Here is a 10,352-nt window from a genome sequence, read left to right on the forward strand (position 1 = left end):
GACAGAGAGGGAGGTAAAAAGGGCGGGGGGCAGGGTTGGCCAAACTTGCATAAATGTGAAAAACTGGCACAGACGTCAGGTTATGTCCCCTATCATGCAAAAAAAACGAACCTAAAAAAAATCATAATTAACTGCGTTACTCTGGTGCACAGACTTTGGGGAAACTTGCATATTTTAATTTAGGCCAAAAAAAGCGGCGTACGCCAAAAGAACGGCGCAGATAACGGGGGAAAATTGAGCCCATTATAAATACAAGTTATTGTTGGTGTTGTTGTTGGTTAGGAGATGAATGTTGGCCAGGACACTGCATAAAAACTCCCCTTTGTTCTTTTATGTCCACCTAACAGGATAGATGGGGCCTCGATTTAACAACTCGCCAGAAAGCTGAAGCTTCGACCAATTCAGAAACCAATACGAAACCTATAAGATTATAAGGGGGCTTGACAAGGTGGATGCAGAGAGGATGATTCCACTGATGGGGGACACTAGAAATAGGGGATTTAATCTTAGAATAAGGGTCGCCCATTTAAAACTGAGACGAGGAGAAATTTCTTCTCTCAGAGTGTTGTAAATCTGTGGATTTGTCACGTTTTCATAGCCCCAGCAGCTTAAGAACCATTGTGCTAAAAACAACATTTTTTCTCTGTACTTAACTTTACAATCCTCAAGACAGTTCTTAAGTGCATAGAATATACAGCACAGAAACAGGCCATTCGGCCCAACAGGTTCATGCCAGTGTTTATGGTCCACATGATCCTCTTCCCACCTTACTTCATCTTGTCCTATCAGCATATCCTTCTATTCCTTTCTCCCTCATGCACGTATCTAGATTCCCCTTAAACACATCAGCTGAGATCCTCACTCAGCTCTTTCTTAAAAGTGTTAATCACCACAACTTTGACTGGGACGCCGACCAACAAATCCTCCCCTTGAGGAAGGGGGGAGGGTGAAACGTGGGGGATGGGGTGGGGTGGGGGGGTGGGGAGTAAACATGGTCTTCCAATCACAAGTTTGCATGTCTCTCTTTTGGGGTGTGTCAGGGACGATGCCCTACAAAATATCATTCTGGACCATCGCTGGCTGTCCTTCAACAACTGAGTCAATCTTTCACTTTTTTCCAATATTTGGAAGGCATTACGTTAGAGCAGGTTGCGCAAATAGGAAATAAGATCAAGTACTGAAAGGGTCTAAACCTCTTCAAAGTAAATGAGACAAGTCCAGGTTGTAAATTGCTGTTTCAGGGCTTTCCCACGTAATAATTCTATTTTTTTGGCAACTTTGAGTCTGAGATGCATCCTGTATTTTCCAGCAGATGGTTCATCTTTGAAGTGTCTGTGATTTAGCAGCTCCTCCAGTGATACACGTACATTTATGATTTACTGAATTCTTTCGGTTGTGATCGCACCGTCAGCTTTTGCTGACCTCTGACCTCAGTCTCTGAAGGAGGCTTTTCATTAAACTCTTGCCACATTGCCTTACGTGGCTGCAGATATTAATTAGGTATCAGACTTTTTATATGGTTCTATTTTCTCCCCCTCCCCTTCCCACCAATTTTCCCCAATCCCCCAATCGTCTTCTCACTAAGGCACTGATTCTTGCTGTGGTTTTGACCAGTAAATGCATCAGAGTTGATCCCCTGTGAGTCACCCACTGATACTGCATGAAAGTGGTCATTTTTCATGAGTGATTCCAGACAGTGAGGCTATTCACCCATGGGGACTTCACAGCCGAGGATGAACCTGACTTGGTATGTGATCTTTTGGACTGCTTTTGACATGGGGGAAGAGTTTTCAAGATTATTTTTCCCCTTATTGTCCCTGGGTTTTACTCTGGGTTTTTTTTTTGCCTCTCCAAGGAGATTACAAACCCATAGTAGGGGTTAGGAATGGTCTCGTTATAATGCGTCAAGCATCACGAGTGCGGGGCAGATTTGCATCAACTGTGGCTCAGTTGGTAGCACTCTTGCCTCTGAGTCAAGAAGGTTGTGGGTTCAAGTCTCACTCCAGCACAAGAATCTAACCTCACTCTCCAGTGAAGTGCTGCACTGTCGGAGGTGCTGTCTTTTGGATGAGGCATTCAACCGAGGCCCCGTCTACCCTCTCAAAGTGAGTGTAAAAGATTCCATGACACTATTGTGAAGAAGAGCAAGGGAGTTATCCCCAGTGTCCCCTGGCCAATATGTATCCCTCAACCAACATCGCAAAAACAGATGATCTGGTCATTATCACATTGCTGTTTGTGGGAACTTGCTGTGTGCAAATTGGTTGCTGCATTTCCTACACTACAACAGAGACTACAGTTCAAAAGTACTTAATTGGTTGTAAAGCATCTTGAGAACGTGAAAGGCGCTATAGAAATGCAAGTGTTTCTTTTTTTTTTGATCAGGTTTGATGGACCAGCTGGTCTTTTGCTATCCGTCATTTTCGTACCTTCGTATGTCTTCAGCTAATATCCGTACGTGCACACATTACATTGCAGGTCAGCGATCAGCGACTGGGAGCCCTGGCCGATTTATCTCCTTCCTCAACCCAGGGGCATTGAGCCCAATTGTTAGTAGCCCCACCATTGCCCATTCAGCATAGACTGGCGATCAATACTGAGAGCTTCCTGGAATGTACAGCGTGCCGACTATTAACTCCAGCAACTGATTTCAAATACCTTCCAATCCAATCTCCCTATTAACTGCGTAACTTGTGAGACTGCGGCCCATGCTAATTTAGCTGATTGCTTGGGGATCTGTAGGATAGATTTATATGGGAATCACACGCAACAGAGCTGATCAACTGTGAGTGACTACCTGGCTGTATCGGGAAACATGAAAAAAGTGCGCTTCTATAGGGCTGAACCTCAACAATAAAGATAAGGATATTTCCCACCAGAGAGCAGATTTTTAAACCATTTTTCTTTGTCACAGCACTACAGGAAACATGTTACATTGAAAGAACCCCCCCCCCCCCCCCCCCGCCCCACAACCCCCATCCCACTACGCCATCCCTTTCATAAACGACCAATAACTTTACTTTTCTCAGTCCCGAGAGTATTGGCAAATCCAGTACAGTAATAGGCTTTGTAAATTTAATAGAAACAAATGAGGTGCCCAGTCACCCATTCTCGTTTAAAAGGCAGTGCGCTGCCTACGAAAGGGCGCCCATGTAATTTACACGAGTGCAGCAGGATAAACCGGCTTTGCACTGTTGTCTGAATAATATGATCCACGGTCATAACAAATCAAAGTCACGCAAGTGCTGAGTGGCACCAAAGTATAAATACGCTCATGCGGATTAAATAAATATTTGGCGATGGGAATAATTTACATCCTGAGCACCATCTTCATGTGAGTGTGTTGACAGAAAGATTTCAAGAGTCCAATAAATCAGCTTCAGATCCTTCCCTGTCATCCCAGTCGATCCATACGTTGCAAGTCGAGTGGGCCAATCTGAGGAGCATCTGATCCGCGGTGATTTTTTATTCCAGGATTCTGCCGCGGGGGAATTCTTCAGGCTAAGGGGCTGTGTATCCTACAGCAGCTCCACCTGGCCAGCAGGTGAAAGCACTTCCTGCTGCTCAGTAATAAACGAAAGGAGTACGTTACACCTTTCCGATCTGCACTAAGAGACTTGCACACAGCGCCTTTCACATCCCGAAACACTTTACAGCCAATGAAGTACTTTTTGAAGTGTAGTCGCTGTTGTAATGTAGGATAACCAGTAGCTAATTTGTGCACAGCAAGCTCCCACAAACATCAATATGATCATGAACAGAACATCTGTTTCAGTGATGTTGGTTGAGGAAAAAATATTGGTCAGAACACCAGGGATAACTTCCCTGCTTTTATTGGAAATATTGCCATTGGATCTTTTATATCCACCTGAGATGGCAAAAGGGGCTTCAATTTAGTTCCTCATCTGAAAGACAGCATCACTGCCACTACTGCAATGCAATGTCTGCCTAGATTATATGCTCAAGTCTCTGGAGCAGGGCTTGAACCCACAAACCTTTAGGTTCAGAGTCTAGACTGCTGCCACTGAGCCACAGCTGACACCAACCTATCATGCACCTTTTAGATATTGGTGTAGACACACTTGACATTCCCTTGCGTTCCGCATCACTAATCTCCCCTTGAAGCAGTTTCTGTGTCCTCTACACTCTAGCGAGTACCTTTTCTGCCGAGTATATAGTCATATGATAATGTGACCCTGGAGTCGTAACAATGAAACCCCTCCTCATGCAAACTGGAAACTACAGGTTCATAGATGCCCCAATGTACGTTTCTCCTCTCTTCAGGAAGACAACTTTAGTGAGCCACGGTCAGTTGTAGACCAACAATTGTTGGTATGCTTTAATATATAAAGGTGAAATTCAATTTAAACTAGCTCTTACTACATCAAAGATAACAAGCTATGCAAACATAGCATCTGACAAAAGCCTCGCTCAATTTTCGCTGAATTGACTGTCTCTAAGTTGAGGAAGAAAGATCTCTTTCTGTTAATCCACTTCAAAAAAGATTCAATGTAGGAATCGCTTTGAAGTGTTTCAAAGTGTTATGAAGGTATTATACACAACAGTGTGGCTTTTTTTTCGATAAAATACTGGAAAGGCAAACATATGTGTTCAAATGCAATCATTCCCCAGATTAACATATATATATATAGACACATAGCTCATCTGGTGTCAGTCCAAGGTTCAGTTCAACCCACACCCCCTTCCCCCTTCCCAAGGCAGTCAAAATGGCTCCTCAATCCTGTAATCTTTCCTATCTCTGGCTTGAGTCAGCAGCTTGCTGCACCTTGAATTTCTTCACTCTGGTGGTAATATGGATCTCAGACGCCTGAGTCAGTAGCCTGACAATGCAACGATACAATCATCAGACACTCAGCTGAGTCAGTCCCCATGACAGACGTGTTACATTTGACTCATTTGGCAATAAATTTGCTGCTGCAGAGGCACTGGAGAAATTCAAATTTATTGCACAGGTTAAAAGATACAGTGGTGAATTCTGCTGAGGGAGGAGGAGGGTTCAGGATTATAGAGATATTAATAGCACTTGTCCGATTTTTTTTTACATGAGGATTAGGGGAAGGAACATTTTTCAAGGATTCCCACGGCTTTTCGACTGAAGTCATGGCAGGCGAGTGGGAGAATCCATTTGGGAATTCATCCACTTAGTAACCCTAAACTAGGGAATCAACAATTAGGGGAAGATCGGGAGGAGACCATGAGAAATAATCATGCATTTATTAAAGGTAGCAAAAGTGCCCCCCTTTCTTGCTCTCGCCGCATACCCTTCGACATGCTCCTTCTTTAAGAACATAAGAACATAAGAAATAGGAGCAGAATAGACCATTTGGCCCCTCGAGCCTGCTGCGCCATTTAATAAGATCATGGCTGATCTGATCTTGGGCTCAGCTCCACTTCTCTGCCAGCTCACCATAACCCTTTATTCCGTTATCACTCAAAAATCTGTATATATCCACCTTAAATATGTTCAATGACCTAACCTCCACAACTCTCTGGGACAGAGAATTCCACAGATTTACGACTCTCTGAGAGAAGAAATTCTTCCTCATAAGAACATAAGAACATAAGAACATAAGAAATAGGAGCAAGAGAAGGACATCCAGCCCCTTGAGCCTGCTCCGCCATTTAATACAATCATGGCTGATCCGATCATGGATTCAGGTCCACTTCCCTGCCCGCTCTCCATAACTCCTTATTCCCTTATCGTTTAAGAAGCTGTCTATTTCTGTCTTAAGTCTACTCAATGTCCCAACTTCCATAGCTCTCTGAGGCAGCGAATTCCACAGATCCACAACCCTCTGAGAGAAAACATTTCTCCTCATCTCAGTTTTAAATGGGTAGCCCCTTACTCTAAGATTATGCCCTCTTGTTCTAGTCTCCCCTATCAGCGGAAACATCCTCTCTGCATCCACCTTGTCAAGCCCCCTCATAATCTTATATGTCTCGATAAGATCAACTCTCATTCTTCTAAATTCCAATGAGTAGAGGCCCAACCTACTCAACCTTTCCTCATAAGTCAACCCCCTCATTTCTGGAATCAACTTTGTAAACCTTCTCTGAACTGCCTCGAAAGCAAGTATATCATTTCGTAGATATGGAAACCAAAACTGCACGCAGTATTCCAGGTGTGGCCTCACTAATACCCTGTATAACTATAGCAAGACTTCCCTGCTTTTATACTCCATCCCCTTTGCAATAAAGTCCAAGCTACCATTGGCCTTCCTGATCACTTGCTATACCTGCATACTAACCTTTTGTGTTTCATGCACAAGTACCCCCAGGTCCCGCTGTACTACGGCACTTTGCAATCTTTCTCCATTTAAATAATAACTTGCTCTTTGATTTTTTTCTGCCAAAGTGCATGACCTCACACTTTCCAACATTATACTCCATCTGCCAAATTTTTTCCCACTCACTTAGCCTAAGGAAGATTTTTTGTGTCCTCCTCACACATTGCTTTTCCTACCATCTTTGTATCATCAGCAAACGTAGCTATGTTACACTCAGTCCCTTCTTCCAAGTCATTAATATAGATTGTAAATAGTTGGGGTCCCAGCACTGATCCCTGTGACACCCCACTAGTTACTGATTGCTAAGCAGAGAATGAACCATTTATCCTGACTCTGTTTTCTGTTCGTTAGCCAATTCTCTATTACCCCCAACCCCGTGAACTTTTATCTTGTGCAGTAACCTTTTATGTGGCACCTTGTCAAATGCCTTCTGGAAGTCCAAATACACCACATCCACTGGTTCCCCTTTATCCACCCTGTTTGTTACATCCTCAAAGAACTCCAGCAAATTTGTCAAACATGACTTCCCCTTCAAAAATCCATGCTGACTCTGCCTGACGGAATTATGCTTTTCCAAATGTCCTGCCACTAATTCTTTAATAATGGACTCCAACATTTTCCCAACCACAGATAATGGGCTAACTGGTCTACAGTTTTCTGCTTTTTGTCTGCCTCCTTTTTTAAATAGGGGCGTTACATTTGCAGTTTTCCAATCTGCTGGGACCTCCCCAAAATCCAGGGAATTTTGGTAAATTACAACCAATGTTTCCACTATCCCTTCCGTTACTTCTCTTAAGACCCTAGGATCAGGTCATCAGGTCCAGGGGATTTATCCACCTTTAGTCCCATTATCTTACTGAGTACCACCTCTTTAGTGATTGTGATTGTGTTAAGTTCCTCCCCTGCTATAGTCCCTCGACTATCCACTGCTGGAATATTATTAGTGTCCACTACCGTAAAGACTGATACAAAATGTTTTTTCAGAGTTTCTGCTATCTCCACTTTCCCCATTACTAATCCCCCGATCTCAGTTCTAAATGGACAACCCCTTATTCTGAAACCATGCCCCCTCGTTCTAGATTCCCCCATGAGTGGAATCATCCTCTCTTATTGACCTGGTCAAGCCCCCTCAGTATCTTATAGGTTTCAATAAGATCACCTTTCATTCTTCTAAATTCCAATGAGTATAGGCTCAACCTACACATTCTTTCGTCATAAGTCAAACCCTTCATCTCCGGAATCAACCTAGTGAACCTTCTCTGAACTGCCTCCAATGTAAGTACTTAAGTAATTATCTGCTACCTTTTTGAACACTGACATCAACTTATCATCGATTGCCACTTGAGGCAAAGCTTCAATGTTCAAATAACTGCGTGAAAAGGTTTCTCCTAATCTCTCCCTTTCTGTATCTGGTGCTTATCTTGCGATCTTGGTTTGTGTTTTCAATTTACCTCAAACCAATGGAAAGAATCTAACTTTGTTTATCTTTACTCAAAATAAATGCCTACCAAGCAATAATCGAGGCAAAAACATTGGGGTCATTCAAGATGCAATTGGATGCTATGATTGGACAGTTAATGTGGTCTTTTCCCATCCCTAATTTCTCTCTTGTTCTGTACTGTACACAGTTAAACATTACAATTCAAACATGGAGTGAAAATCGGGAGAGATGTATAACAGGTGACTGGATCAATATTGCCCATTTTACACTATCGGCCAACGTACTACCCCCAGAGAGTGACAATTTCGATATTACAAAATTTTTACATTAAGTATAACTGCCTTTAAAATATTAATTAGCCAAACCAACAATAAATTTAGAAATGTTAGATTTTTTAATTTGGTCACCCCACGTAGCCCCTTGCTTGCTGAATTGGTGATGTCATTGTTAATCAGTCATATTATTGAATGCTAGCCTTTGACTGTGTCAGCTGTGGCTCTGTTGGTAGTACTCGTGCTTCTGAGTCAGAAGGTTGGGGGTTCATATCCCAATCCAGAGATTTAAGCATAAACATCTAGGCTGGCAGTGCTGAGAGGTTGTTGCACTGTTAGAAGTGTCATCTTTTGTATGAGACAGTACACCAAGGCCCTCAGGTGGACATAAAATTTGAGATTGAGTAGACTAGGCCTATATTCTCGAGAGTTTAGAAGAATGAGAGGCGCTCTCATTGAAACATACAATATTCTTACAGGGCTTGACAGGGTAGATGCAGGGAGCATGGTTCCTCTGACTGAGGATTCCAGAACCAGAGGTCACAGTCTCAGAAAAAGAGGTCGGCCATTTAGGACTGAGATGAGGAGAAATTTCTTCATTCAGAAGATGGTGAATCTTTAGATTTATCTATCCCAGAGGGCTGTGGAAACTCAGTCGTTGAGTATATTCAAGACAGAGTTCAATAGATTTTTGAATATTAAGGGAATCAAAGGATATGGGGATAGTGCAGGCAAGTGGAGTTGAGGTAGAAGATCAGCCAGGATCTCATTGAATGGCGGAGCAGGCTCAAAGAGCCGAATGGCCTATTCCTGCTCGTGTTTCTTATATTCTTATATTCTAAAAGATCCATATATATCAAAGAAGAGCAGGGGAGTTATCCCTGGTATCCTAGCCAATATTTATCCCTCAATCCACATCACAAAAACAGATTATTTGATGATTTGGCCTCAATTATTCTGCACACAGCAACTATCATTATCGCAGCATTCTCCATGCTGAAGATGGGAAATCAGAGGTGGAATCTGGAAGTAGGCTATCCCCTTCTTCAGCTACTCCAGTGCAGTACTGAGGGAGTGCTGTGCTGTCGGTGGTACTGTCTTTCAGATGAGATATTAAACCAAGGCCCCGTCTGCTCTCTCAGGTGTATGTAAAAAGATCCCATGGTACTATTTTGAAGAAGAGCAGAGGATGTATCCCTAGTGTTCTGGCCAATATGAATTTAAGATTACCCGGTCATTATCGCATTGTTTGTGGGAGCTTGCTGTGCGCAAATTGGCTGCCACGTTTCCCTAAATTACAACAGCGACTACACGCCAAGGGCTTTGGAACGTCTTGAGGTCATGAAGGGCACTGTGTCAGTGCAAGGTCTTTTTTTCAGCTCGAGGACTTGTGCAAGGCACATGGTGAACTGTGTGTGAATAAAATATAAAGACGCGTAGCACCAGACTTGTGGGGGGTGGGGGGGGCGCGGTGGGGAGGGGCGGGTGGGGGTGGGGGAGGTGGCCTGGGAATAAGAAAAGTGCTTATTTCGCCAGATACATGGTGTAATGTATTTATTTCATGGGTTCTTGCTTAAGAATTCATAGCAACACATTGCTATTAAGAACCAGTTGCCGAAATTGATGAAGGCCAAGGCCCGCTCAAGTGTAGTGGCCATCGGCGGTCCTTTGGCCCCTTACATTTATATAGCGCCTTTCACAACCACTGGACGTCTCAAAGCACTTTACAGCCAATGAAGTTCTTTTACATAAGAAATAGGAGCAGGAATAGGCCATTTGGCCCCTCGTGCCTGCTCCACCATTCAATAAGATCTTGGCTGATCTAATCTTGGCCTCAACTCCACTTACCTGCCTGCTCCCCATAACCCTTAACTTCCTTATCGGTCAAAAATCTGTCTCCCCACCTGTTGGTGTGTAGTCACTGTTGTAATGTGGGAAACGGGTCAGCCAATTTGCGCACAGCAAGCTCCCACAAAGAGCAATGTGATAATAACCAGATAAACTGTTTTAGTGATGTTGATTGAGGGATAAATATTGGCCAGGTCACCGGAGATAACTTCCCTGCTCTTCTTCGAAATAGTACCATGGGATATTTGACGTTCACATGTGAGGGCAGACGAGGCTTCACTTTAACGGGCTCAATTTTCCCCAAGCCCGTTTTCTGGTGCACTTGCCCGAGTTGTGCCGCTTAATTACATGAATAGATGTGCCAGGAAAAAATCTTCGTAGTTTCCCCGATGTTTGACCTCTAATCTGCAGCTGCACAGCGTGGCCAGTCGCCTCAGGGGGTGGAGCCTGCGGTCTGTGCTGGAAAAAGCAGCAGGGCCATCT

Source organism: Pristiophorus japonicus, chromosome 1 (genome assembly GCF_044704955.1).
Source record: "Pristiophorus japonicus isolate sPriJap1 chromosome 1, sPriJap1.hap1, whole genome shotgun sequence".
Lineage (NCBI taxonomy): Eukaryota > Metazoa > Chordata > Chondrichthyes > Pristiophoridae > Pristiophorus > Pristiophorus japonicus.